At 47.3% G+C, this 27,475-nt stretch overlaps 1 protein-coding gene and 1 long non-coding RNA gene across 3 annotated transcripts in view; one reads left to right on the forward strand and one right to left on the reverse strand.

The window, feature by feature from the left end:
- Positions 1–27,475, forward strand: part of LOC126530974 (uncharacterized) — a 177,884-nt gene that overhangs the window by 93,731 nt on the left and 56,678 nt on the right. For both annotated transcript variants that reach the window (XM_050178317.3, XM_055070891.2), the window contains exon 3: positions 7,453–7,565. The gene's annotated coding sequence lies outside the window, so the exon portion shown is untranslated. The remainder of the gene's footprint in view (positions 1–7,452; positions 7,566–27,475) is intronic.
- The window catches only part of LOC140218500 (uncharacterized), a 119,833-nt gene that overhangs the window by 15,125 nt on the left and 77,233 nt on the right, over positions 1–27,475 (reverse strand). The gene's annotated exons all lie outside the window — the stretch shown is intronic.

Raw genomic sequence — 27,475 nt, forward strand, 5'->3', positions numbered from 1 at the left:
TATTATGTAACGTATTATTCCTGCGCTGAACGATAGTGTTGTGAGACGCCTGGTTGTGAGACGAACATTGAGACCAGCACTGTGAGACGCCTGATTCAAGGCACGCACCAAAACAAACGTGGAGATTTATAACCGTTGGCGAGGAAACTACGAAGCAACTAACGCGGTGGCGAGCCCAACTGCTGTGTGCTCGTCTCGTTTGCATTCGCTTACCAAAGTTTACTTGGTACAATTTCATTTATCGTTCTCCATAGGGCGCCAGCCCCACAGTGTAGGCTGCATTGCCCCCGAACAGGGCTTTTGCTCACCGCGGATTCGATACTTTTTTTTGTACTTGCTTGTTCACTAAAGCACAGCGAGTTGCTTTTACATTGCGCTCTGAGTATGCATACAACATAGCAGGCTATGCCTGAGATGTGTGATGCCTTATTCATCCGTGTTTTTTAAGGGCCTTAGATGGCTCATGGGTCGAAATATTCGATATTCGCCGTTATAGAACCAAAATTCACAGCGAGTCGAACCCTGAACCTGTGATGTTAATTAGAGCGAATTAGGCCATCAATTTCTTTATAAGAAAACGTGAAGCCGAGGCGAAGAAGCCTCAGCACGACCTGTGATGTTAATTAAGGCAAATTAATTAAGATGTCATTATTAAGATGGAGTTAATAAAGGGAAACTGAGACATCCACCCAAACGTAGCTAAGTGCTACAAAGGAAACCCATACGGGTTCCTCGAAAGAAAAGCTTCACAGTTGAAGAAAAATTCGTCCTTGTCCAGGACTCGTACCCAGGACATTCGCCTTACCGGGGCAGCCGTTCTGCCATCTGAGCTAACCAGGCGGCTAGCAGATGGCAGACGAAGTCGAATTTATCAACAACTCAAAAGCAAAGGCAAGAGTTTGACGTAATAGTTCTGCGGAAACCCACAAGGTGGAGAGAAGTAATTCATTTAGGGAAAGTGAGACATTCACCGAAACGTAGCTAGCTTAGTGCTACAAAGGAAACATTTCCTCTTTATTAATAAAGCAGAAGATAATTGAGTCGGCACCAATGCATCTCCCCGAGCCATTGCTAAGGCGAGCAGTGTAAGCCGGTATTGAATGTATGGCCCCACTTGCCGACGCCCACAGAGGCCTTGGACTGTCAGCGCGAGCAAACGACTGAGTGTGCACCGAAAAATCCTCATCAGACTCCGTCATCAGTGCCATGCTGCGGCAAATATTCGAAGCCTTGCATCTGCTAATGTATAGTTTAAGTACGCCAGTGACGCTAATAGTTGCAAAAAATTACAGTGATATTCCACTTCGGGAACGAGGGCGACGCGCAAGCGTACGGGTGCTATAGCGAACGCGACGTTATTGACCTTCGGCGCGCCTTGTCGCCTACACTGTCCGCATCGCAGATCGTAATAAAGAAAGGGCCGTGATTTTGTAGCGATGCCTTCTTGCTTATGCTAATGCCTTTGGGCGCTTTTCGCGTTCGTGAGTGGCCGCGTACGACGCTCCGTCCGGGGCGGAGCGTTTTTTTGCCACCCATGAAGACGAAACGCGCGAAAGGCATTAGCATCAGCAAGAAGGTATCGTTACAAAATCGCTGCCCAGGGCTCGCGCGCCCGCTCCACACGCAGCAACTGACGGAGTAGAACGCCCCGTTGTAAACGTTCGCTTACTATCTAAATTGCCTAGCATGGTGTCGGCGCGCACAGGCAAACATGAACATTACACGCCCGATGACCATGGACAGTCGCTGTCAAAACTCTGCCGTTAGGTATCGTGGCAGCAGCAGTGAGCGAAGTGACCTTCGTATACTCTATCACTTCAAGGGAAACTGAGCGGTGAAAACACAGCGCACGCAAAGCTACGAGCCACCGGTCCACCTAGTCTGTGCCTCCAAAAGCAGATCGCTTTGAAGGTAAAGCCCGCGCGACCACCCGCGTCCGACGTACGAGGGCGAATCAGAAAGTCTTTGCCCCTATTTTTATTAGCCAAAATAAGGCACATACAGTTAATTATGAACATACGTAGTAGTCTACGTACGTATATTTTATCCACGCAGTTCCCACACCGTCTCAGAGATTAGTCCCACCGCAGCATTAAATTTGGAAAATATTGTCGTCAGGTAGCGACGCAAGTGGCCTTCCCGAACGCGCATTATCACGCAAGTCTTCACGACTTCTTGCGAACTCGCAACACCACCACCTGACACTTCTCAAAGCGAGGCACCTTTCCCCACAAGTGGGCTGCATTTTCTTGTGGCTTTCAATGGGCGTTTGTCCCTTGCTCCATAGAAAACGAATCACACTTCGATGCTCGTACGCCGTGGACGTGTGAAGCACAACCGCCACCTTCGACAACTGACAGAAGCGCCGTGCCGCTGTTCTACTGGCAGATAAGGCCGGGCCGGTCCAAAAAAGGCCCATCGCTGGGAGTGAATATGTTGACTTCGAATTTATAGCCGTAATTTGACTAACAGGATAGGCGGCAAAGAACTTATAAGGCACCCTCGCACTATGCCCCCCTCCCTCCCTCCCTCCCCCGATGCCATGCGCACGACGGAATACGGCGCGCTTCCTACCCTTGCGTACGCGAGATTGAGCCGCCATCGTCGGCTCACCATCGTACGCTTTCACTCGTACACACAGCGTACGGCGCGCGAAGACGATGTTATCATGAGATGAACCCGGTACGTATTCATCGCAAAAAAACTGTAGCATCTGCCAGAGGAGGCCAAGCCAGCGCGGCTTCGCCTACCTTCCTCTTCCGCTTCACCTCGTTTCTCCATTCCCACTTCGCTTAATGTTACTTACACATTCCTCTAGGTGGCGTCACATTGCCGTGCGCTCCCCCAACGCGCTCCTTCCTACTTTCCCCGGCGCATTACTCTCTTCACTTCCAGGAGACTTCCTCGTTCGCTTGCTTCGCAGCTTCAGACAACAAACACCGCCAATTTCCCGGAATATGTGTCTACTGAGGTGGACACTGTGCCACTCAAAACCAATCGCAGTACGGTGGTTTCTTAGTAGAAAGTTTATCACGGTGTTGGACGCATTCAATAACCTTGGTGACACTGGCTCGAATTCAGCTTGTGACGATGTCTTTCCGATGTCATTTTAGTTCTTGGCTACTGTTCTGATCTCTTGCATTTTCAACACCACCTGTATAAGTGAACACTTCACAATACGGCACATTACTGTACATGAACTGAAAAAAAGCACGTGGAAGCTCCTGCGCCACGGGATCGCGCACTAGGCAAGTTTCCCAGCGCGTGGAAACTGATCGAACAAAATAATGCCTGCTTCTGCATGCTCTTTGGCCTGACAACCATTGCTTCGCGAGCCTAAAGAATGCAGTAAAAAAAAAATTCAATGCCTTTCCACTTTGTGAAGAAGGATGACGAGCGAAGCTGTGTATGTGGGCCCCTTACTGGAGAGCTGCACCTCCGCCGCGGGTCGGCCCGGTATTGCACTATCTTCGGGATTGGTTCACGTATGGGGAGTGCTTAAAGCCTGCTTCACCTCCGCCGTGGATCGGCCCAGTAATGCACTATATTCGGTATCAGCCCACGTACAGGGAGTCCTTAACGCCTGCTTCCCCTCTGCCGCGGCTCGGCCCGGTATTGCACTATATTAGGGATCGGCCCACGTACAGGGAGTGCTTAACGCCTTCTTCACCTCCGCCACGGGTCGGGCCGGTATTGCACTATCTTCGGGATCAGCCCTAATTTTTCCTCGCCTAGATTTCCCCCCTCTCCACTTCCGTTTACATAGCTGCGCCGAGTTTTGAGCGGTCTCCGGGCATGGCTGGAACTCAAGCTTAAAGAGCTCCACTGTTCAAACAAACCACGTACCGGCTGCAATGAGTAAAAACAAATGCAGGTGAAACATGTGAGCGGCCATCTCCTCCTCTACCTCGGCCATGGCGGCATATGATTGTCCGCACGTCTGAGCGCATTCGTGGGCCACGCGCCGTACCTTCCAGGTAATCTACGGTGAGTGCAAACGCTGGGCAAATCGAAATGGCTGGTCGCTTCGCGTGCAGTCCTTGCGCTAAGTGTTCGAGGTCGCGTAATCTCAAGTATTGGACACGCAATAAAGCGAGAGGCAGCTCGAAGCGTTCGCTCCCCGAGGCCGGCGGTCTTCACGCTAGGCATTGTGACAGCAAATGTTCACGTTCACCGATTCAGATATGTTCACGTTTGCCTGATGGCGCGTGACACTGTGCTCGTTCATTTAATTAGCAAGCAAATGTTTACTGCAGTTTATACGGCCTATAAAACCAAGGACATTCGCGTAGTTGTTTAGTATTTTCCTATCGCTATCAATCGTTCACCTTTCAGGCGAAACTGCCTCATTCATTTTTCTTTTATTTGCGTAAATGTTATCGCCGTACTGAAAAAGACAGACTACCATTGAACCTATATAAAAGTAGTAATGCACTCTGCTTACTTGTGCAAATATGTCAAGAAAAACAAACAGGCACGTACACACGCACGCACACACACCCGGAAGGAAAAAAGCGAGAGAGAGAGAGAGATGAAACGTTTATTTTACGAAACAGTGTCCCGAGCGAGGACGGGTATCACCCTAAGGTGGGAAGGCTTTACCTTCCCATGGTTCCATGAATAAAAATCAAAAGAGAGAGAGAGAGAGAGAACTAAACTTTTATTTTCTGAAACGGTAATCCGAGTCAGGACCTGGTTCACCCTAGATGGGAGGATTGCTTATTCCAAGAACCCTCTCGCTTGGGCTACCTACTTGGCCCGGGCGACGAGACTGCATTGGTCGTCCAGGTCGTAAGAGGAAAACTCGGCCTACCACGTTCAAAACTCTCTTCTTTTTTAGCCACGTACCAAACGTTTAAAATAAATTAATATGGCGTTTTTTTGTTGAAAGTTCGATACTTTCAAGTGTTCCCTTCACGCTGCTTGGTTTAGTTGACTAGTTAGCCCCTACGGCACATTGAGCTAATATATTCGGGATTGAAGCTAGAAAACAGAGCTCGAAAATACAAACATACCACCTTGCCATCTGTTTATCCTCCCTGCGTAAAGCCCAAGCCTATTCATTAATTTTGGCTATCGTCCACTAAGACTTTCGTAGCCGCAAGAAATTTCTGTCCGTTTGTCAAGCAGGCTGGCCGCCATTCGTTGCATTATTCAAATACAGGTTACGCTGAGTGTGGCCATAGCACAATGTCCTGACGAACATCACAAGAAAAAACGTATATAGCTCTTAATAATCTGGTTCGCATACTCGTAGCCTTGGCGAGATTCATTGCAACTCTGTGCACAAGTGACCTCGGATTTGCGCCCGCACAGGTTTCGCGCTGCCATAATCTTACCGTGCTCATTACCTATATTACAGACATGCGCTAAAAGAGGGCAAATCCTTCCGCAATATGGTTCGTACTTCGAGTGCCGGTCAGGTTAATCTGCTTCTGTGAGCCCACCAAGCTACTACGATATCAACTCTCCCAGGTACCCTGGTATAATCCCTCGCCGTTCTGAAGCTATCCAACCAGAAGCGCTTATTACAGGAAATAACACGGTCGACAGAAGCCGACACCCGGAAACGCACTGTCAAAGCTAAACATATATCTTTGTCGACTAAAAAGAGACGCTGATGATTTTCCATAGCTTCAGGACTTGCTGTAATAACTAGCAAAGCAACCACCAGGGTTCATATATGTGCGCTTACGATTCACCGTCGAAACAATATGGTCTACGTCTTAGGGAGGTTTAGCTTTGCTAAAGCCTCCAAAATTGGCGGCTAGCGCAATCCTTCTTACGCTGAGCGGACGCGTTCAAAACTTTTCAATCACTGAGACAAGCCGTGCACCTCTCGTGCAGGCGTCTTCCTGTACTGGCTTTAGTTTGTAAAGAAATAAAGGTTAAGCCGGCTGCAGTGCGCCCCTCCGATTGAACGTTTTCCAGCAAGTGCACCAAGCAGCAAGCAACTAGGCTGCTTAACTTCGCTGTGTCGAACAAGGCGGGGCGAAGCTTGGATGACTGGGGTGGGTGCACTGAAATACCGGCGCGCAAGTGCGGAGGCACCGTACCTCCCTTCCAAGCTACTCGCAATGCCTGAGGTGCAGTCGCTCCTGTCGCGAGCCCTCGACTCTCGTTCACTTGACTTAAGGCCGCTGAAATAGGCGGCGAGTACTTGCTTCAAAGGCATACGCCACGTTGTTCGCTCACCGCGATTCTTCGTCGCTTCATCTGCATGGCTTCTTTTCTCCTTCCTTCCTTCGTTTTCTTTCGTTCTGTTCATTTCTATTTTGGAAAAAGAGGCACGGCATTTTCTGCAAGCTTCGAATCTGCTTTCGCACCGGAGTGACTTGTGGCAGTGAGTGTCGGCCTGAGGACGCCATGCTGAAAAGGGACGCGCCAGCTGACGCAACCTCGCGGTCGCGTCGCTTCAGGCATACACATGTGAACGGAATGAGAAAACAGACACTCGTATTATACGTCCATCACTTTAATGACCACTTCAAGTTAGTACACTGAAGTACAATCTGAATTTAGTAATCACGTTATTGGCGCCACATATCCAAAGATCTGCGTTTATTCACTTGAATAGCCTAAAGTGTGCTTGCGCTTAAAGGTTGCCTTGGCTCTGTCCCCATTGTTTTCAAAAGTAAGAGATTGCATGGTTTTTAAATTTTTGGGACGCGTTATGTAAAACATTCATTACACCTATTTTCAAGGCGCCAAGAAACAACACACATCACACAAGAAAGGACAACGGGACAGAGCGCTCTGTTCCGTTGTCTTCTCTTGTCCTCTTTTGTGTGCTATGTGTTGTTTTTTGGCGCGTAACATCTCAGAATTTGAATTATTCTGTGCTCAATGTAACTGTTGTAGGAGCCTCCTAAGATACCGAGAATACGCTACCAATATAGAAAAATATGTTTCTGATATTGTAGGAGAAGCCGTGGTTTGTAGAAGCGGCTATGACGTGGTGATGGGATGTCAGCTTTGAGGGTCATGCGTTTTGAAGCCATGATGCATGTAGACCGTTTGTATATGTACGCATTTATGTGTAGTTTTTTTTTTGTGTACATATAGTGCTGTACGTATATATAATGTATGCATACAGTATGCATGCATAATGTATGCATAATGTATGCATTAATGGTAACACTGATCGGCTCGGACTAATCAGACAGCACGCGCTCATCAGGTAATATTTTGTCCGCCATCACTCCACATTCTCCTGTGACTTTCTATGTTTTCTCTTTTACCGCAGTGTGGTGTAGCAGGCCGAAGACGCGCTCCTCCGCTCAACCTCATCGCTCTCCTCATTAAAACCTCTTTTCCCTTTCTTGCGTTCGTTAGGCGGCAGTTTTCAAGTATATCGCATGTTGTTAGCAGTCGAAATTAGCAATTCAACAATCTTGAATGGAGCTTGCACGAAATAAGCTAAGCCAAATGTTCATTCCCACTTTTTTGCAGGTTCGACGAAGTTCATGCGTGACACTACGCTGGTGCGACGCTAAGGCTGACCCCGCTTCGTCCTTCTTCGAATTGCCAGAGTGCACTTCACTGACTGAGGAAACAGCAGGCAGGTGAGAACATTTGTTCTTTCGCACGCAGGGATGAAGTAAATGACACCCAGGAAACTCGACTGCTGTCTATGAAGCAAGTGAGACTGTGAAAGCACTGGTATCCTGCGCGTCTGTGCACAATATGGTAAAAATACACCGAAGACGAAGCTGCATAGCAAGTGTTCTTGTTGCATCGTGAATTCGGGTTGCGCTTCACCAAAATGAAGCTGTATCTAATTGTTCTAACTGCTGTTGCGTAATAGTATATACACACAAGCCTATGTGCAATCTCATGTTATTTATTCTTGCGTTCGTGCTCAGTTCATCGAATTTTCAGGTAAGACTGAGACGTAGCGGTTACGATGCGAACAAAAGTTTTAGCAGACAGTTGTATAACTGCGCAAACAAACGACCATGAAGAAACCATCAGTCTCCCTGTGGTCGTTTGTTTGCGCAGTCATAGAAGTGCTTACTAATATGCACCAAGTCGCCCAACAAGACATTATTCTAAGGAACAAAAGTTTTTCCACATACCGACACCGCACGCTACTTTCATTTTTACTCGATTCATATTATTTGTACTTAACAATTGCAAAACGGGCATTCAGCTCATAGGCCAGGAGAGCACCCATGTGGGGCAAAAACAGCATTTGGGTCTCAGGTTTGAGAAAGGGCCAGAACGAAGAGCTTACTGAGGTAAGCTCAGTAAGCTCTCTTAAGTAAGCTCTCTGAGGGTAAGCTATCTCAGTAATCTGACACGCCGCTGAAAGGGGAACCATTGTCAAAGTGAGCTAGGTTATTCTGTTTGTATGATGAAACGGCCGACTAGCATATATTGGTTCCATTAACTTGACAACGCATCCTGGTGCGTTGATGTCCTTTAAGGTGCGGCAAAACAAGGCAAGCAAACTTCAAGGTTCTCGATTTTGGACTACCAACATCAAAACCACATAGTCACCCTCTTTCTATGTCGCTAGTATTGTAGATAACGTGCCAACGCATCTTTCAGATCACGAACGCTTATTGTCATTCATGAAATCTCACTCCATTGCTGTCCGTGACTTAATCATAAACGTAGTTTCTGACGCAGCGCGGAAAACGAGCTTATATATTTCGATTATCGCACGTTCCACGTTCAGTTACGTGCGATGTTGGCATACCAGTCTGTAGAAAATGTAGAAGAGCTTGTTTTGCCCTTCTTCATCCGATGCTGAACCTACTGCTTTCGACGGGCAGCCACAGTGGCCACGCCTCACTTTGCCTGCGCAAGCTGTATGTTCGCCGTGTAGCTTACGTGGGGTTTTCAAAGCATTCAAAGCAGCTGAGCGTCGAAATGAGGTCTTTCGGGACACGTCCTGGATAGTCCTGGATAGCGCATCGACGGCCATCGAGTGAAGCCACCGGAAGTAAGCCGCCTCGTTCCGGAAGTCAGCGTTTTGTAACCGTACAGTGGTACTTCGCGTGCAGGGGATTACGGCGTTTCTTATTTTCTTCTTCTGATAGTATTTTGGGAAGGCGCCCCAAAGCGTTGGTAACATGAGTGGCGCACGCTGGAAACACTGCTAATTGCAACAAAAAAAAAACTCTCTATGTAAGAAAAAAACATTGCACACAGATCAGACTGCCGCTGGCGTTACCTGCGCTCAGCTCGGTGAGGGGCGAAGTGGAATTTACCAAAACATAGTAGAGATCACGACCATATGAAGCCAACATGAAATGAAGCCATTGGCTTCACTGCCTGTTGGCTTTATGTGGTCACGAATAACAAATATCGAGCCACTTGATTTCCGTTCCCATTCATAGTAGAGATAAGTGGCGTATATTGTCAACGTGTAGTGACGGGGAGGAAGCAGTGAGTGCCGAACTGTGAGCCATGACCCTAACTCTTTACGGGGCGAACTTAAAGGGAAGCTGAAACACTTTTCGAAAAAAATGAGTTCTCTGCGGCATTCTACAGTTTTGAGTTCCCTGAACACGAATATCTGGTTCAAAAAGGGCGGAAACAAACGCAAGCGGCTGTTTTTTCAAGAAAACGCGCACCAGCGCCTCAGGGCATCGCGCGAACGCCGCTGTTGCCCGTGATTGGTCGGGGCCGCTGTGACGTCGTTGGCGGTAGTCGCCGGTCGGCGCCGCCGCATGTCTCCGTTTCAGAGCGTAGCACCTGTGGTAGCACCATTCCTTTCTCTCTGGTAGCACGCGGTTCTGCTGTTCTGGCTTCATAGCTGAGTTGTAAGATGGAACGTTCTCGCTGTCTCCGACAGCTTGTATTTTCCCCGTACATGTTTGAACCCACAGCCGATACGGAAAACGATGGCGGCAACGGCGGCAACGACGATGTTGAGTGTGCCAACAGCGAGAGCGATGTGTGCACCTTCTCGCGCGCTGGAAATCTTAGCTTCAAACTCTTCATTATATGCCTGTGTCACGCTGGCTGCTTCAAAATCTTCGATTGGTGATGGTAGTGGAACAGGTTCATCAGGGGCTCGGTTCTCAAGGAGCTCTGCTAGTATCTGAAAGAGTGCAAGGCATGGATGTCATGAATTTCAGCATATCAGTATACATGACAGCAGTTGGATTACTTACAATAATTGAAATACTTTTTCAGTAATTTATGTGATGGATTAGTTGAGTGATAGTAATGTGAAATATTTTGTCTGTAATTTCATGGCTAAAGTAATTTAGTAATTGCGCTAAATATGCACCAGTAAGCTGTGTACGGCGTCAGAACGTTGGTAATGTGGTGAGGTGTCGTTGAGAAACATGGGGGGAGGGCATGAAAGTGTATGTTACCTTAAAGAAAGGTTGGCGTCCCTTTATACATACTTTTTGCTTCTTGTATGCATGAAAACTTTTTGGAAGCAATCGTAAAGTAATACCATTACTTTTTTAAGGCGGTGATTGGTAATGTAATTCAAATCAATGAGCGTAATAAGACAGTAATGAGTAATGTAATATAATTACTTTCAAATAATAATTTTCCCATGCGTGATGCATAGCTAGTTTCCTAGGAACAAGGCCAAAAAAATTTTTTTTGCCAAGCAGCGATGCCTGTATTGGGCTAGACCACGTCGGACGCTGATAACTTCAATACCTCACAACGTTACTTCATTATTTGAGCTCGTTCGCCTTGCCACGGGCGCGGCTGTGCCGACGCTCGCTTTTGCGGCATTTCGCTGCTGGTAGCAAGCTGTGAGTGCGAAATCTACGGAACGAAGTTTTTACACGCCGAGTTCAACTACTCTAACGCGAGCATGAAAACATTACCGTAACGCCTCATGTCGTGAGATTTGAACACGAATGCTGAACAGCTAAATCTGCGGGCACCGCGAGGTAGGACGAATAACAAACATCACTGAATGCGCAAGCGTACCCCCGGCCAGTTATTTCACCGTATCAGAACAGCGCCGAACAAACAGCTATAGTGCAGTGTTCCGTGACAAAGCGGAGAGGCAAAACAGGATGAAAACGGCAAACACTTTGCATGTAGGTGCATATTCCCGGCTGTGCCTCCACCTCGCTTCGTCGTATAGACCATTTGTTCGACACTAACGTGATCATCTGGTAAAAAATTGCCCGTGTGCACATTAAAACACTTACCTCACGCTTTCTCCTCTTAGCGAAGGCCGCTTTTGAAGGTGGCGAGGTGTTTCTCTTGTAGGAGAATATAGACGGAACAACGCCGGGCTTCAGTCGCGCCGATTTAACTGTAATACCGATTGCCCCGCATCGTTGTCAAGCTCCGATGATAGTCACTGTCGCGGAAATGGTCCGAGCACAGCACAATTGATTTCGTCGGCACGAACTTATCTCTCCTCACCGCACGTACCCACTGCGCTGCAGGCTTCTTTTCCTTCGGGAATTTGTGAAACACCACATCGTCTCGCCCGCCTGTGTTCGCGCAGCCGAATGCTGCACAGAACGAGGGCATGTTGGGCTCCCTTGGCTGTAGGCACTCACGCAGCACAAAAAGGAAGCACAGTTCACGAAAATCGCAAAAGAAAACAAACGTGAGCGGTGGCAGATCTCTCGTAGCGTCGTTTAGTAAAGCGCAGGACGGAAAGAGGCATGTCAGCACGCCGGTCCGCAGCTCGGTTGGCTCGGTCTCCGCCCATGACGTCACTCTCGCCGGTTCTCTCCTCTGCCAACGTCCTCACCCGGCGCTCCGGGAAGCGATGGGGGCGTGTCCGCGCGGGTGATTTAGAAAGCGATTTCCGGCCCTTATATTAACAAAACGAAAAAAAATTTCGGAACCGTAAATTATTAGGTCTGTTCTTCCCAATCCCAGCAATTCATGGAAATTGAAAACCGTTTCAGCTTCCCTTTAATTGTGCCCAGCAAAGCGAGTAACACTCAGAGCACAATGACAGCGGCGAGCACAACCCTCGCTCGTCCAAGTCTTATCTACAGGTACAGTTCGTAGCCTATTTACACATGATGCATCGCAGATTCAAGCGTAATCGCTGGTGGTCGCTAACGTTCCGGAGCGTAAAGTGGACCGCGAGATTTTACGCAGCACGTGAGCTGAGGAAAAGCTCGATATCTCCGCAGCCTCACAACGCAGCCTCGTATTCTCATTTCCAGCGTCTACTATATTATTTGCGAACAACGTTGTGACGCATGGACTTACTGGCTACTGTTACAGGAAACTCGGATATTCAACGTGTTTTTTTTTAAGATATCGTTGTTCATAAACATTTCTGGTCGACTGTACACCACTATTCGTCTCGTGCATGCAATATAAACAGAGAAGGTGCTTTCGCCAGATAATCGGCGACAACATGAGAGAAACTTCCCATGCATGAAGGCGCGTGTTATGCCGAGCAACTAGCAGTGGTCAGCAGGAGAAAAACGGTCACCGAAAAAATATGAGCATTGTATGCGAGTCAATATGTGGTGCGTGTCAATATAGTGTGCACCAGCTAACGTTGATCAAAATATTGTTTATTTATTGTGTTTAAGGATTTTTTTATAATTAGCCAAGTAACTAGTGCACAAAAACCATGTTTGTGGCTGAAGAGCGCAAATGGCCTAACAGCGTAGAGCTATCACAACCATATTTTTCACCAGTCTTTAGTGATTTATTTTTTTAAAGCTTCGTTAACATTAGCTGGGACCCCGTATATGGCAAGCGCGGTGCATGTTGTAGTACATTGAATAAAACTCGTTTCCATGCTTGGCCTACTCCGTGCATGCAACTTTGACATCGTGGATCCGAGGTAAGACATCCTCGGCTGCTTAGCGATTGTATAAACTCTGACTGAACAAGTGGAGACCTTGTATGGGCAGCCTCGATCTTTCTTTTACACACCGACACAGCGTCATGACTGTGCTTAGAATTTTACAATTGTGTATCCTTAGTAGAAAACATGAGTAGTTAACTGTAGATTCTATCTGTACGTCTCTCCATATATCACAGATATGAATTCGCCGAGTCCTCAACAATCGCATTCGAATTCCGAAGGATAGATGCGACAGCCAGCACCGACTCGCATCGGTGCATGATGCTCTGGTCCCAGCAGTAGGTAGCGCTCTTAAATGAAACAGAAAGTTGTGAAAATATTTCTCGAATGCTGGGCGGAATCGAACCCACATGGCATGGGTTCCTCGAGCACAGCAGCCCGACATATTACAGTTGACTGGGCCACGGACATCCACGGGGAAGGGAGGGATTAATTAGCGGTGCACGCTCGCACCAGCGTGCCACGGATCTCAGAGGCCACGCCCGAACTTTGTGCTCAGGGTCCATTCAATGAACAATCTTTATTTTCAACGCAAAACAACGCCATCGCTTACTTGGACAATCATCGTAGACAAGTTCCGGCCTTTATTTTTTTCATTCTACTTGCAAGAAACCTCATCAAAATCGATGAGGTGGATGCCAAAGAAAACAATGTCATCGTTCCCATCCACTTAAACAGAAGCTCCTGTAGTCAAACTTCCTCCGAAGAGACAAACAAAAACAATTGAAAGCGCACGTATCAGACAGATATTTTTCGCGCTCACAAGTTTTTCAGAAAAATAGCTGTTCGTACAATTATAAACTTATAAGCATTGTTCGCCAATATGCGTTATAATGAAACGGCAGTATTCACACGCCAAAACAAAATTTATAAATAATGTCCGCATCTTTTAGCCAAGCTTCGCAAGTCGTAAATGATTCTGCGCACCGCATCTGGTGACGAAAACCGCGAGGATCCGTCGCAGGGACACATACAAAAACAGGAAGCTTGAAGTTACTGACTAGACGGCGCGCGTCGACTAGAAGTTATGCACATGATTTCACAGCAGCTCTAGGAGTATCGACTTTATTACCCGCCGCCCTTTCGGTACCCCGAAAAAGAATAAAGAAGGAACGGGTGAACCTTGGCCCACATTTTATGCATAAAATTCAATCTGCTCCCAGCTAAAGCAAAAAAACAAAAGAAAGCTACATTTCCGAGTAGCAACAGTCTACCTACTCCGGAAGCGAGAAGAGACTCCAGATGGTATACGCTGCTTCTCTTCGGAGAAAGAAAAGAGTGTAGGAAATGGGTTTTCAATAACGGGTCCCTTTGAGATCTCGCAATCAAGCATGCTTACCGACGGGGAGCGTGCGTATGCGGAGTCTCGCAGTATACGCGCGCTTGTTTATCCTTGTTGGCTTACCTGCGCCCGTCTATAATACGCCCCCCCCCCCCCTCTCCTCGTTCCTGGCGGCACATCGCTCGCAAGAGCTTCGCGCATCAACGAACGCTGCATTCGCCCGGATTCATTCCGGTGTACGCTGCACAGACAGGATGCAGATCGCATTACGATCGCATCCATAGAAACTGTGGGCCGCACGTGGGAGACTCGTTGTGATGCCTTACTTCGTCTTCCGCGAGCAGCGCACCTGTATTTTTGTGTTGGTTGGCGTTCGGGTTCAATCGATAGCGTAATGGAGCCGGGCCAACGTGGTTCCTGATAGAATTTCTTTCTGTCTGCACGTCGCTTTCCCAGGTATCCGGCGTTGGCTGTACGGTATTGCTGGCACCGGCAGTATGCGGCGAAATTTTTCGTTTGCTGAAGACCGCCTGTTATGAAATGTGCGGAAAAGCTCTCTCTACTTGAGGGCCCATATTTACGAGAACCCAAAAGTGCTCGATGAGCAAATTCCAGCCAGTCGTGATGCTGGACATATTATTAGCGAAGGCTGTCGGCCAATGACAACGAGCACTTGTGCAGAGGTAATTGCTATATATATATATATATATATATATATATATATATATATATATATATATATATATATATATATATATATATATATATATATATATATATATATATATATATATATATGATTGCATGAAATGCTCATTAATTATGTGCAAAAATGCTGCAGACTAACCAGGACAACCCCAAAGGTTTTTTCAAGATAGCATGTTTAGCCGGCGTCCATAAAATTGGCTCCATTGACAGTTGCAGGGTTCGTTCCACGCGCTTACGGCTTAGACAGTGCTACCAAAATGAGGAGCCAGAGAACCAATGCATTGCAGCGAAGTTGCGGGGCACGTTATTACGCCGAATGCCAGGCGTGGAGCACAGATGGCAGTGACTGATGCGGTGCGGCAGGGGCGTGCGAGTCATGTGCTACCACATGACGATAGATAACAAGAAATGAATCGGAAGTCAGATGTTAGAAATACACATCTACATCGTTAGAAACACGGCCCTTTCCTTGTTCTCCGCAGTCACTCGGCTTGTCAGAGGGAGAGAGGGAAATAGAACAGAGGAAAGGCAGGGAGGTTAACCGGACGCACGTCCGGTTTGCTACTCTGCACTGCGGTAAGGGACATAGGGATGAAGAGAGAGAGAGAGAAAAGGAGGAGATAGAGAGGGCACAGTTTCGGCGCACATTTGAAGGTTCGCACCGAGTCTACACACGGTAGCCAAGGCCTGTCGACATGAGGTACTGCAACAACGCTTTCGTCGGCGAGGTCATTACCAGTGCTCAGGTAGCAACTAAAATATAATTTTGTGCCCTTTAGCGATAGCTTGACGGTGGCCTCCTCTTACCTGATATGTAAGCTGTTCGTGAGTCCTGTAATACAAGGCAAAATCCAGACTCTGAACTGCTGCCTTAGAGCGGCAAAAGATTACCCATTTCTGTGGTGCCCCTTGCAGGAGGTATTTGACATCAGCACGCACTGCAGTAAGCTCCGCCGCCGTTGATGTCATGCGCGACCGTTTGAAGTTAATAGCAGTTTTCGTAGCCGGCACCTGAAGAGATGACAGGTGGGACTGAACCATCGGTACAGATGTGTATTCGGTCCCCGTATGTCTCATTCATTAATAGCGGCGTCATCTGTTTCAGAGCTGTTTTTTGAGTGATTGGCCTTCTTTACAACCGGAATATATAGACGCACCTGATGCTCTTGGAGACACCACAAGGGGAGCGATGGCCTGGCTGCTAGTGTGTATCATTATGGAAGACAATCTGGATGGGTGATGATAACTTCAGAAAACGTAACACGAGGTCACTGCGAGGGCAAGAACGCCAAGTAATGATCGGGGACGCGGGACAGATAACGGATATGCGTCCTAAAACAATCTACAGCAACGTATGTTTGGTTGGGATGATATTTGGCGAGCACGATTGTTGCATGCGTTGACGCGCAGGGCGAAAGGGTCCTAAACACGTGCGCAATGCTTGGCCCTGTAAGCTCTCCAAAGAGCGAACATTTGACTTGCACATACTGGACAACATTGGAAGGATGTAGCTTAGATATCCTAGGAATAGAGCGCTGTACAATTGAAGCAGGGAGCGTACAAATGTGCCCCATTATTTACGCTTACATGAATCTCAGTGCCTGCGCAATCGACGCGTTTTTACTTCGGGTTTCTCAGGCTTACCAGTGTTTCGTTATAACGCGCCTGCTAGGTGCTGCTATGCAAAGTTCATAATTTGTTTACTGGTTTAGTTCAACGCTTGTCGCTCAACTCCAAACGCATAAGTACGCTTTGGTTGTTTGTAAGTGTCCGCTTGCATACAGTGGCAAGTCTTGCACAAAATAAGTAGAGTTACAGTAAACGACTCTCCTTATGGAACCAGACTTGCGCAAGCGTCCACCACCTTGGGCGCCAAAGTTATGCGGGCAAGCTACTCCCCGTACGCGGAGGAGCCGCACTCTCGTGGCAATAGACAGCTTTAGTAAAGCGTAAAAAGCTTGCGTTAGAGTTAGCGTCTGACGCAACGCGAACGCTAAGGAAGGATGCACTGCGCAGCACAAACGAGTCTTTTCCAATAGCAGAAGGGAGCAAAATACTAACTCTAACGCAAACATCTCGACGTCTGTCCGAATGGATTCAAGGCCAACGCCGCGTTCAGGAGGTTCATGTCGTGTTCGTTCGTAAAACGCACACGCATCGTGTCCACCACACCGATCACACTCCCCTTTGTTTTGATGCGGAAAAGGGGACACGTATCGGCTTTACTTGTGGCCGTATTTTTCGAACCGAGTGAACGAGCGAAATACAGGCTTTGGCGCCATCTCGACGCGGCTACACAACAAACCCGAGGAAACTCTCTCGCTAAGCCTACTGCGCCGCTAATTGAGAATGTATTCAAAAACAACGCCCATTTCCATGTACGTAAGAGCTCCAGCAGCGTTTACGTACAGCGCATTCGCAGAACGGAGAACACAACGCTAACGCTAACTCTTTGCGTTTGCTGCTATTCGCTATAAGAAACTGTCTAATGTCAGCTGCGCTTTATTTTGCATTTCTTTTTATTCTCTATTATGTTCCCACTACAAGGCAATCTTGCACCTCATCATGAAGAGCCCGGATTTCGCGCTTGCATGTCTTATAATCTAATCTCTTGTAACCTAATGATTACCGATAATGTAGCGTGTGTCGAACACATACACCGGTGCATGGCGGCGGCGCTTGTGAGCCTTTCCGATTTGAATGCTGAGCGTCCAATATAATGCTAAACTTTCATAGATTAGCTATTATTCTCATTAGGCACTCATGCGATCGCGGCTCACGACAGCTGAAAGAAGAGAATGCGCGTATTCAAGAAACAGCGCTTTGGCGTCCGACATTCCTTGTGTGTAAAGTATTAAAACGGAATATGATACACATGAATGACAAGAAGAACTGCATGCACCCATATCGTTTACATTGAACCTCCCTCAGCCCGGCATAAATATTTTGAACCTAACGATTTCACTAAAGCTACCTTGTCGCGTTTTACACGTCACAGACAAATTTAGGCGGGTTTTCGGTCTCATATATGGTAGACAGACGCGATCACTAAACCAGCATGCTTTGTACGTATATTGTCAGAGCAAAGTTCTGGTGGCCACATTGAATTGTGTAACTTCTCCAGCGCTGTGCTAGATAAAAGAAGAGAAAAATAACTTTTTTTTTTCACCCCACTATACCACCATATTGCGACAGTTGTCACTGCATCGCATGACATTGATTCCGCAATTTAACCGAGGAAGAACCTGCGAACACATATTTTTCGGCCAGCAGCATCGCGGAACGAGCAAAAAGAATAGTAACAGTGCCGATGTCGGTCGGTTCCTGCGGCGGAGTGTTGGCAGCGCATGCCAAGTGTTGGCTTCTCCGCAACGCAGTAGAACCCATTCTGACACCGTGACTGCGCTCGGCGAATAGCGGTGGAAGCGACGCGGGCAGCGCGCGGAAAACATCGGCGTAACTCTGGCTCACTAGAGGGAGCTTGTACAGTAACCCTAAATATGAGGTACTTGCATCACTCCGGCGGCACACTCAACAAGCGCCCTGCATGGGACCTCTTGAGCAACTACTCCAACGTGCGTGACGATAGCGTAAATAGATTAGCGTTCACTGCTGTATCAGAGAAAGCTGTCGCATTGCTCAAGTACCAGAAAACAAATTCTTCGCTGTCTTTTAGTGGCGCGTTGGGGGCTTAGACGTCCTTTTTCGCTTACCCAGTGGTCCCAAGTACTGCGTCACCTCACTAGACATCCTGGCTAGTGAGGTGAAAATGTGCACTGGGAGTCTTTTCCTCCCATTTCCCTCCTTACCCAGTGTAAGGTAGCAAACCGGGCTCGGTCGTGGTTAACCTCCCTGCCATTCGTTTATCCGTTTCTCTCTCTCTCTCTCTCTCTCTCTGCTTTCACTTACAATGATACAATGAGAATGAATAGTCGGATGGTCATTTCATGGCGAATAAATTATAGACGTTTTCCAGTGCGCTAGGGGAATCATGCATGACACTCAATTCATATTCAAGATGAAGAAGACTCTTAAGCTCCGGAGCTTCTATCTAAATACATCGGAACGGAGGAATCGTTTTTCACGGCAACCACGACACCAATTTGACACGGTCTGTTAACTTAAACGTAGAAGTTAAGAGCTAGTAATATGTGGAAAGTGGATTTTTTATTCACGTCTTACATTTCTTTAATTTCTAGAAGTTGTAAAATTTCATGAAGCGCAGTGATCGAATTTAAAACTCTCTCTAAGCAAAAAAAAAGAAAGAGATTTCAATTCTGTAAACTGCACCTGTCTAATAGGGACGAAATTGATGCATTTTACCATGGTCGACTATACCAGACATTTTTTAGTAGTACAATTGCAAAACCGCTATAAGTATTGTAACACTTTCACTTCAGCTGTAAACTTATGGATCATATCTGTCCGCTTGATATTATGTAATAGAAGTTGTTTGTATAACTACCATATATGTTTTTGGTTAGTTCCGGATTTGTAAACGTAATGCTTCAATTCTTGGTTAAATTTATCAATCATCGTCAATTTTTCTTACGAAATTTGACGTTCTAAATCAAACTTTCGCTTCACGGAGCTCCTAAAACGTAACTTCCTCTATAAAATACCATGAATTTCATTCCACTTGGTCCAGCGGTTGCCTCAAAAGCATTCCTACTTTTTACTTGCCTTTGAAAACGGAAATCGCAGTTGGCCCCGAGGTTAAGCTTCAATAGAGATTATGTCTGGGGAAAGTTTAACCGAGAGCTGAACATTCGTTTGACGTTTCTGGCTTAATTATTGTCATTTCTACCTATCATTTACTGAATACTCGTTTTCTGCCTATTTCTCACCCCCGCTTTTTGTGACTCGGCAAAGTATTTAAGCCGGACCTTGTTCCCGCGTGAACACGAAACACTGTAGTACGCCTCACTGTAGGCTACCTGCATCGGCAGGACGCAAGCTGTTCTCCGTGGTTCCTCGAGATCGATATCTGAGCATGGCGCGGGGTCCCTTTACGGCACTGCCGATGGCCGTGCCAAACCCTTCTGCGTTTCGCCATAGCGCCCCTCTCCCTCTTACACACATACACCTTTTTTACCACCCTCCTCGAGCTTTTTTCTGCTCTCCAGAGGCCGGTGACACACCTGAGCGCGTCGTATGCTGCTTTTCTATTTTGCGTGTCCCTCCCTCTTTCGCCCGTGCTCTTCTTTCTTGCACCGCTCCTTCTGTGCCTTCCGTACCAGTCATTTTCTTTCCCGCGCCTTTCGTCTTCTTATGCCTTTCGCTCTTTCTGAAGGTACTTAGTGGCCTGCCGGAGCACGTCATCTGCATTTTGCTGTGGTGTCCACTGCCTCCTCGGTGCGCGAACTCTTCTTTCTTTTCTTTTTTTTTTTTGTCCTCCTCCAGATGTTACGACGAGAGACGGCGGAATGGCATCCCTATACCACATCATCGATTGCGACACGACCAGATGGCGAGTGGCGACGAGACGCCGGCGCGTGTAACGACGCATGCATTTGTCTGGTCTCCTTTTGGAAACATTTCCCAGACACGCAGGAGAAAATTCGGCAGAAGCCACCTGAGGACCACTGTCGGTGGTAATGCGTGTAGCATCGAATCAGTATTACGACACAACGTATTGCCACCGTCGAAACGAGTTATGCATGAAGCGTGTACTGCAGCGGGGCTCCTCTTTGGCGTTTTCCTAAGAACACTCGGCGCTATCTAACACCGCCGCCGCCGCGAAGCCTGTGTGAGACCTCCGAAATGCATGGTGCGGTGGTCCGTGCGAACGCTGACAAACGCGTCATGCGGCAAACGGGCTCCTCTCTCGCTCTCCTTTCTGGAAACGCTGCGCCATCTAGTGGCACCGCCGAGAAGTACGCGCGTGGCCTCCGAGACCAGAAGCGTGGTGCTCTGATGATCCCTGCGAACGCTAAGCTTCCCTAGCTTGCCGCACACCAAGTGGCACATACTCTGCGACCCAAGTTGGCGAGAGGTTCAGTGAAGCGCGGCACATACCCAGTGCATTTGGGGCGCAGCCTGCTAAAGCGTCGGGCTGCTGTCCTTGGGAGCCCTTGTAACCGGGGTTCAACTGCGCCCAGCATCGAATATATTTAAGGGATTTTTCGCCACTTTAAAGCGGCACTTCCCAGTTGCACATAGCTAGTTGCCCAAGTTTGCGTCAAAGAGATTCATTGAACAGCGGTGCCTACCCATTCCGGCAGCTACAGTGACCCATGTCGGCGCGAAAGAGGTGTGTGTGTGAGTGTGTGTGTGTGTGTGCGTGCGTGCGTGCGTGTGCGCGCGCGTGTGTACATACTGTAATCCATGTCTCCTGCACTGGTAAAACATCGATTCAGCTAAACAGGTTATGCGAGCCCCACAAATCAAATGGACGCGCATGTGTGTATAATAATTAATTTCTTAAGTTCGCATAACCTATTTGCTTAGTTTGGGAATCATCTTCGATGATTTCTGCATCAATTTTTGTCTCAATGGGATGTGTTGTTTATGCCATATTACCGCAAGCAATGTCACCTTGCTGCAGATAAATACTTTCACCCGGAATAACAGAGTAGGTGCAAGCCAATGGAATCTCGCTTAAAGTACGGACTAGCGAATTTCCGTACGGTAGCACCCCAATGCAAAAGATTGGCTGCGGTATAGCTCAGCTAATCCTGGATATGCAAAGCGAAAACTTGGTTTAGCCTGGTTAAGTCTTGGTTTCACTTGGTTAACCTTTGATTTAGCTGTAATTATTATACTTAAGGAATACAATAATCGTTGAGCCAGGCATGACGGCTGTGCCTAGGCCGGTGGCTAGACATGACTGTGATTAGGCTTGTGTAGACACAAATGGTTCGACGGTGCGACGCCTGTTTTTGCCACAGGGAAAGCGCAAGTGCTAGGCATGCAAAGAGACGCCGCGAAAATGCGCAATGTCAAAGCACAAACAGACAGGGCGCGAACGCGGTCGCTACATTTATCTCAACGGTGCGACGCCTGTGGCATTCCGGACCCTCTCCAGTGAAGCAGCTCGCAGGGCGATATCTGCGGGGTGGTGAGAGGCCGCTTGGCGACGACGGCTCAAAGCCTCCCGCTCCGGCGCAAAGCTCAGAGAAGATGACCCGGCCTCGCTCTCATCCATGGCCAAGCTCGCACTGACTAAGCCAGCGCGGCGCTCCTCTTAGCCAGGCACACGGCTAGTCACGAGGTCAGGTTGCGACCCAGCTGCGGAGAGTGCATGCGCCAAGCCGGCGGCAGAGCTCGGCGCGGAGAGTCCCGCGATGCGTTGCCAAGGCTACCGCACCGCTGCGGTTAAATGAAGGTCAAATTGCTGGTGACGGCGAAACTCGGCTCGACGCGGTTAGTAAAGTTTTCGCTTTACAAGATTTAGCGCGCAGCCCTTAGGCGCCCGGTACCGCGTTGAGCGTCGGCGTGCCTCGGCTTCCTTCAGCGTCCCTCGTAAGCGAGCGAACGAGCACGGCGAATGATGAAAGAGCGAATGCTGAGCGCAGCGGGTCAAAAAAAAAAAAAAAAAGGACCCGTCGTTAGCGAAGAGATTGCGAGGAGGAAAGCAGGGGAGGAGGGTGTAGCGGAACCGCGAGGCGGAAAGCGGAGGAGAAGAGTATGGCGAAAGCGTGAGAAGTGTAGTGCCGCGCAAGACGAGCTCTGCCGCGACGATGGTTACGAGATGGCGTCAGAGTAGCGCACGTCAGACATATGAAAAGAGAGCACTGCATGAGCAGAGGTCTGTTTGCGGCGGCTGCTGCGAAAGCGCCCACGCGTCACCCACGCGCTGCCTCTCGCGATCTCCCGTTTTGTGAGGCAGTCACGACACACTTCACTCGGTTTGCAACGGGCCACACGAGCCAGATTGTGCCGTACGAGCCATGCTACTCACAGCATTCTCTTCCTAATATATACCATGTACCTATATAATCATAATACAAAATGTTTACATGTATATTATTTTCACGTATGAGCTGCGCTCAAATTTCGCATTAGAGAGCATCGTAACTGACGGTGAATTTTTTAATATGCTTACCCTCTACATGCTGAGTACCTGCCTACAGGCGCTCTTAAAGAGAAATAAAGGCCAACCGAAAGTCACCTTAGACTGGTAATGCATTCTTCAACTTCTTCATTTTCATTCGCTTTGTGGAGAAATTTGATAGCTATAGTTGATCAATTATAAATATATAACTATCGTTTCTTTTTTTTTCGCCCCGAAACCACATCTCAGAGCCTGCAGGTCAGCGTGTCATCAGGGATTTCGAAGATCTAGTATTCTGACCTTCCTAAGCGCAGAAGTTTTTTGAAATTTGCTCGGTTGCAGCATTCAGTTCCTTCAGAATGCAATGTCATTGTCGTTTATCCATGAACGATTAGGCTGGAGCATAGGCTGTCGAGTCCTTACGTGACGTGGCGGCGACCTGGTCCGCAAACTTCGGCGCGGCGTCGCCAGCTGCCATCCGTTCGTGCGTGTTTGCTGGCTTCAGCAAAACAAGAAAATTGGGCAAGTTGGTATAGGCGTACAATACTCACTGCAGTGCAAGCCCACAGAGCACGAGTAGAAGGAGACGCGAATCATCGTTGCACTTACACATGAACTTTAATTAGGAAATCGGGGGCAGCTTTACCTCGGGGCCAACTCCAATGCCGCCTATTCAAATGCATGTAAAACGCAGGAATGTTTTTTTTTTTTTTTTAACTAGATAACCCCACGAATGACTTTAATTAGATCTGTCGCATTTGCGAGAGAATGTGATATTTCGGTTAGTGTAACAGGCATAATTTGGTTTAAGACTCATAATTTTATACTAGTATTTACAAAAATTGACAATATTAAAGAAATTGGAAGCCCGAAGTTTACAAATTTGTAGCACCACAACAGAAAGAGAGATCACGGGTCTGTAAGCTGCCTCCGTTAGAGCGTCTAAAGTGGGCCAACTTGATATATAAATTTACAGCTTTGTTGAATTTGTTGTTGAGTTCACAAGTGATTTGCAAAAGTGCTAGTCACAAATTATTGGTGCAATTCAAAGTGGTTTACACCATCAGTTTTGTCCTGTTTAGATGCATTAATAAGTGCAGTTCACAGAATCGTGATATCGTTTTCTTTTTCATTGCTGAGTTACGGTGTTTGAAACGTCATAGTTTCGATAACTTCTCCCTCAGTTGTTACTCAAGTACTGCGCCGTTGATAGGCAATTTACTAGTCATACCATTTCGTTGTAGAAAGTCGAAATCATGGTTGTGGCAGGAAAATCCTAACTTACAGACAACGCCTAGTGACGGCTCATTATATATTAATAAAATTCGATAAAATTGATACTCGTCCTGACGCAGCTTTGTTGAAGAACAGTTTTAAAGGCTCCGATGAATGTAGCTTGTCCTTAGCACCCGCAATATATATATATATATATATATATATATATATATATATATATATATATATATATATATATATATATATATATATATATGTAGTCACGAGCAGAAGTCTGGGTACAGCAGATACTGGGAAATGTTTTAATGTGAAGGCATTATAAGCCCCATTACACGGAAATCCTACGTCGGCAGCGTGACCGAGCGGTGGTGCCAAAAATGGCCGACGGCGCGAACAGTAAAACACGCCAAGAAATGCTCGGATTTACGTCAAATTTCCCAAAGAGCTTCCTGTAAACAAAGTAAATTAATGTCTTTGAAAAGAACATTTTGCACATTTCTGTCCGAGTGGGATTCGAGCCCTGGCCTTTGGGGTACGAGAGCAGCACGCTTCCCTGACGCTACGGCGGCACCACGGTTCTGGCTGACAAATGGAGCGCCTAGTGCGTACGTCATTGGGCACGTGACGGCGCAGCCAATGAGGAGGAGGTGGTGCCATGTCATGAGTGTATAAAAGGAATATTTCACCAAAGGGACCATAATGCTTTCGCATTTCCGCGCGTAAGCAGTCTTAAGTGTCTCGATCGAATTTTTCTTCGTGGCTTAGATATGCACTCGGGAATCACCTGGTACAGCCTGCGTTCGTCTCTCGCTCATGTTTTGAAATGTTGCACATCTCCGTTAGTAGAAATACAATGTTTTTGTTGATGTCATGGCAACTGGACCTTTGTTCTCGACTGTACTTAACTAGTACACGTGCTGCTTATTAAATGTGAAAATACCGTGTTACTTGCGGGGAGTTATCTTGCAGAGTTACGAAAAAAAGTGCATCTCATGATCCACATAAATACTCATAACAGCAGTAGAACACTAGTATCTTGCATATATCATACAACGATTGCTTAATCTCCAGACAAATAAATATACAGAGAGCAAGACAATGTTTTCAGTAAAAGAAAATTACCCTTGCTTAGCATCATATGCGTAAAATATATCATTTGTCCCAGTTCACGCGTTGGCTCGCACATAACTTTCAGAGAAACGGCCAAGAACCTCTTGTTACGAGAGACAAAATGGATTGCTTGGCTTTCTAGAATAATAATCGCATTCAATCAGCTTCTTGAATATCACGCTATGCTTATGCTGGCTAACAAGCAAGTCGAAGCGCGCGTTAAAGCACAAAGTCGCAGAGGACAAACAAAACGTGCACAAACGTTGTCCCGCACCTCCATTGATTATGTTTTTAAAAAATACACCAGGTATTTCGCGTTCCCTCGTTTCCCATGCCCGAAGATGTAGGTGGCGAGAGAGTGCGAACACGTGTTGGGACAGGAGCGCGCATGCATATTTGATCTCTGTTGTCGCGCCAAGGCCGATCCACCCTTGTTTCGACACAACCGAGCTCGCTCACTGAGGCGGTCATCGTTTTCCCTTCAGCGCACCCTTCGGGCTCCTGTTACGAGTGTCGCGAATTCCCGAGTTTGTTTGCTTGGAGAGAAGAGAGCGGATTGTCGCTGCTATAGGTTGGCCTCCTACGGCACGCTGTTTGCAAATTTACTTTACATTTTGTTTCATTCTGCGCGCTCTTGTCAGGATTGCTGTGACTACGACGACGACGACGACGACGACGAGGGAGAATGTGTGCGTGTGATTGGATGGGTCTTGGCTTGTTAGGGGCGCAAAGATTTAAAAAAGAAGCTGTGGTGTGTCCTTGCTCTAACAGGTAGTACATTCTAGTGCAGGAAATTGAACTACCATGTTTAGGCGATTCGAAGGGGCCAGTGATTCAACGCATTTAAAAAAAAAAATTCTGGGGCTTTACGTGGCAGAACCACGGTAGGGTTGGGAGGCACTCCACCACTGGGGGGCTCCGGATTAATTTAGACCACGTGGGGTTCTCTAACGTGTGCCCAACTCCAAGTACACGAGCGTTTTTGCATTTCGCCCCCCATGGAAATGCGCCTGCGGCGACCGGAAATTGATCCTGCGACTTCGCGTTCGAGGTCCCCGGTTCGATAGCTTAACGCCAATACAAATGGATTAGAACTTAGCAAACTAGGAGACTTCGCAGAAAGCAACCGAGGGAACAACGAAAGTTTTACACTTCGATACAACGAACTGCAGCTGCCTTGCAAGACCTTCACATATTATGTAAAGAGAGGGTGCCATAACCGGTGAAACAAATTCAGCGCACAGTTGAAATAAAGAAAATGATAGGCTTTTATATCTTATTCTCGTCAACTTCTGCAGCATACTCCCAAATGCAGATGTGGTGAGCGAAGTGATAAACACGTTTTCTGCGGATATCATCCTTGGAACATCCTCAGCACTTGTTGAAAACAGTGTGCTATCCCTGCTTAACCAGTTTACGGTACTCCGTAAAGATACGAACGAGGTTAGGCGAAGGAGTGTGATGGTGACCATTAGAAGAGACTGCCAGCCCTTTTTGGTTTTGTTTGCCAATCCACTAGAGCCGGCATGGGTGATGATGTGAAGTAATGGCATGAGATGCGCATTCGGCGCATTGTACCTCCCCCCCTAGAAGCTCTTCTGATTTTATTGATCATATACAGCAACCTCTTGATGAAATATTTAAAACAAATCTAAAGCGTATCATAATCCTAGGCAGCAAATTGAACTACTCCGTAATTACCTGGGCTACTCTGGCCGTAACTGCCTGAGAAAATTGCTTAGTGTTACAGATTGATACATATATTGAGTACGTATAACCTAAATCAACTTGTCAAAACCCAATACGAGGCAGCAATATATTAGACCAGTTGCTGACAAATCTCTGTGATAATTCTGAAACTCACGTGCTAGAGGAACTAAGCTGCCATATAGTAGCGCTTGGCGCATTACAGCCTGCACGGCTGCTGCGCCATAAAAATCCCAAATCATCACCATATAGTAGCGCATAGCGTTCTTCAGGCTGCGATTCCTGATAAATTTACTGCAACAAGAACGATCTTGAACCTCCTAAAGCCGACTGTGGCACAAGAGTGAAATAGATCTTCAATAACATGAGATAAAAAGCAGCGGTCTACGTTTGTGAGAAGCTGGCGAGGAGCTCCGTGGTATAAGATGACGTTATGGAGCAAGAAGCCTGCGACTCATGTGCGCCTCATGCCTCCAGAAGGATGCCTCGATGCGCGCGCCCCCGTGCATGGCTCATCGAGGCACCCTAACCTCCAGGATCGGCAGCGGTAGCAGTCACTTCGAACATTCGTCTAAACAGAAGAGTAAGTCTGAGGCAAGCTTTTTTTTTCGCATTCAGTCTATGAAAAACCGAACATTCTCATGTTCGTTAT

This window comes from Dermacentor andersoni, chromosome 5 (genome assembly GCF_023375885.2).
Source record: "Dermacentor andersoni chromosome 5, qqDerAnde1_hic_scaffold, whole genome shotgun sequence".
Classification (NCBI taxonomy): Eukaryota; Metazoa; Arthropoda; class Arachnida; order Ixodida; family Ixodidae; genus Dermacentor; species Dermacentor andersoni.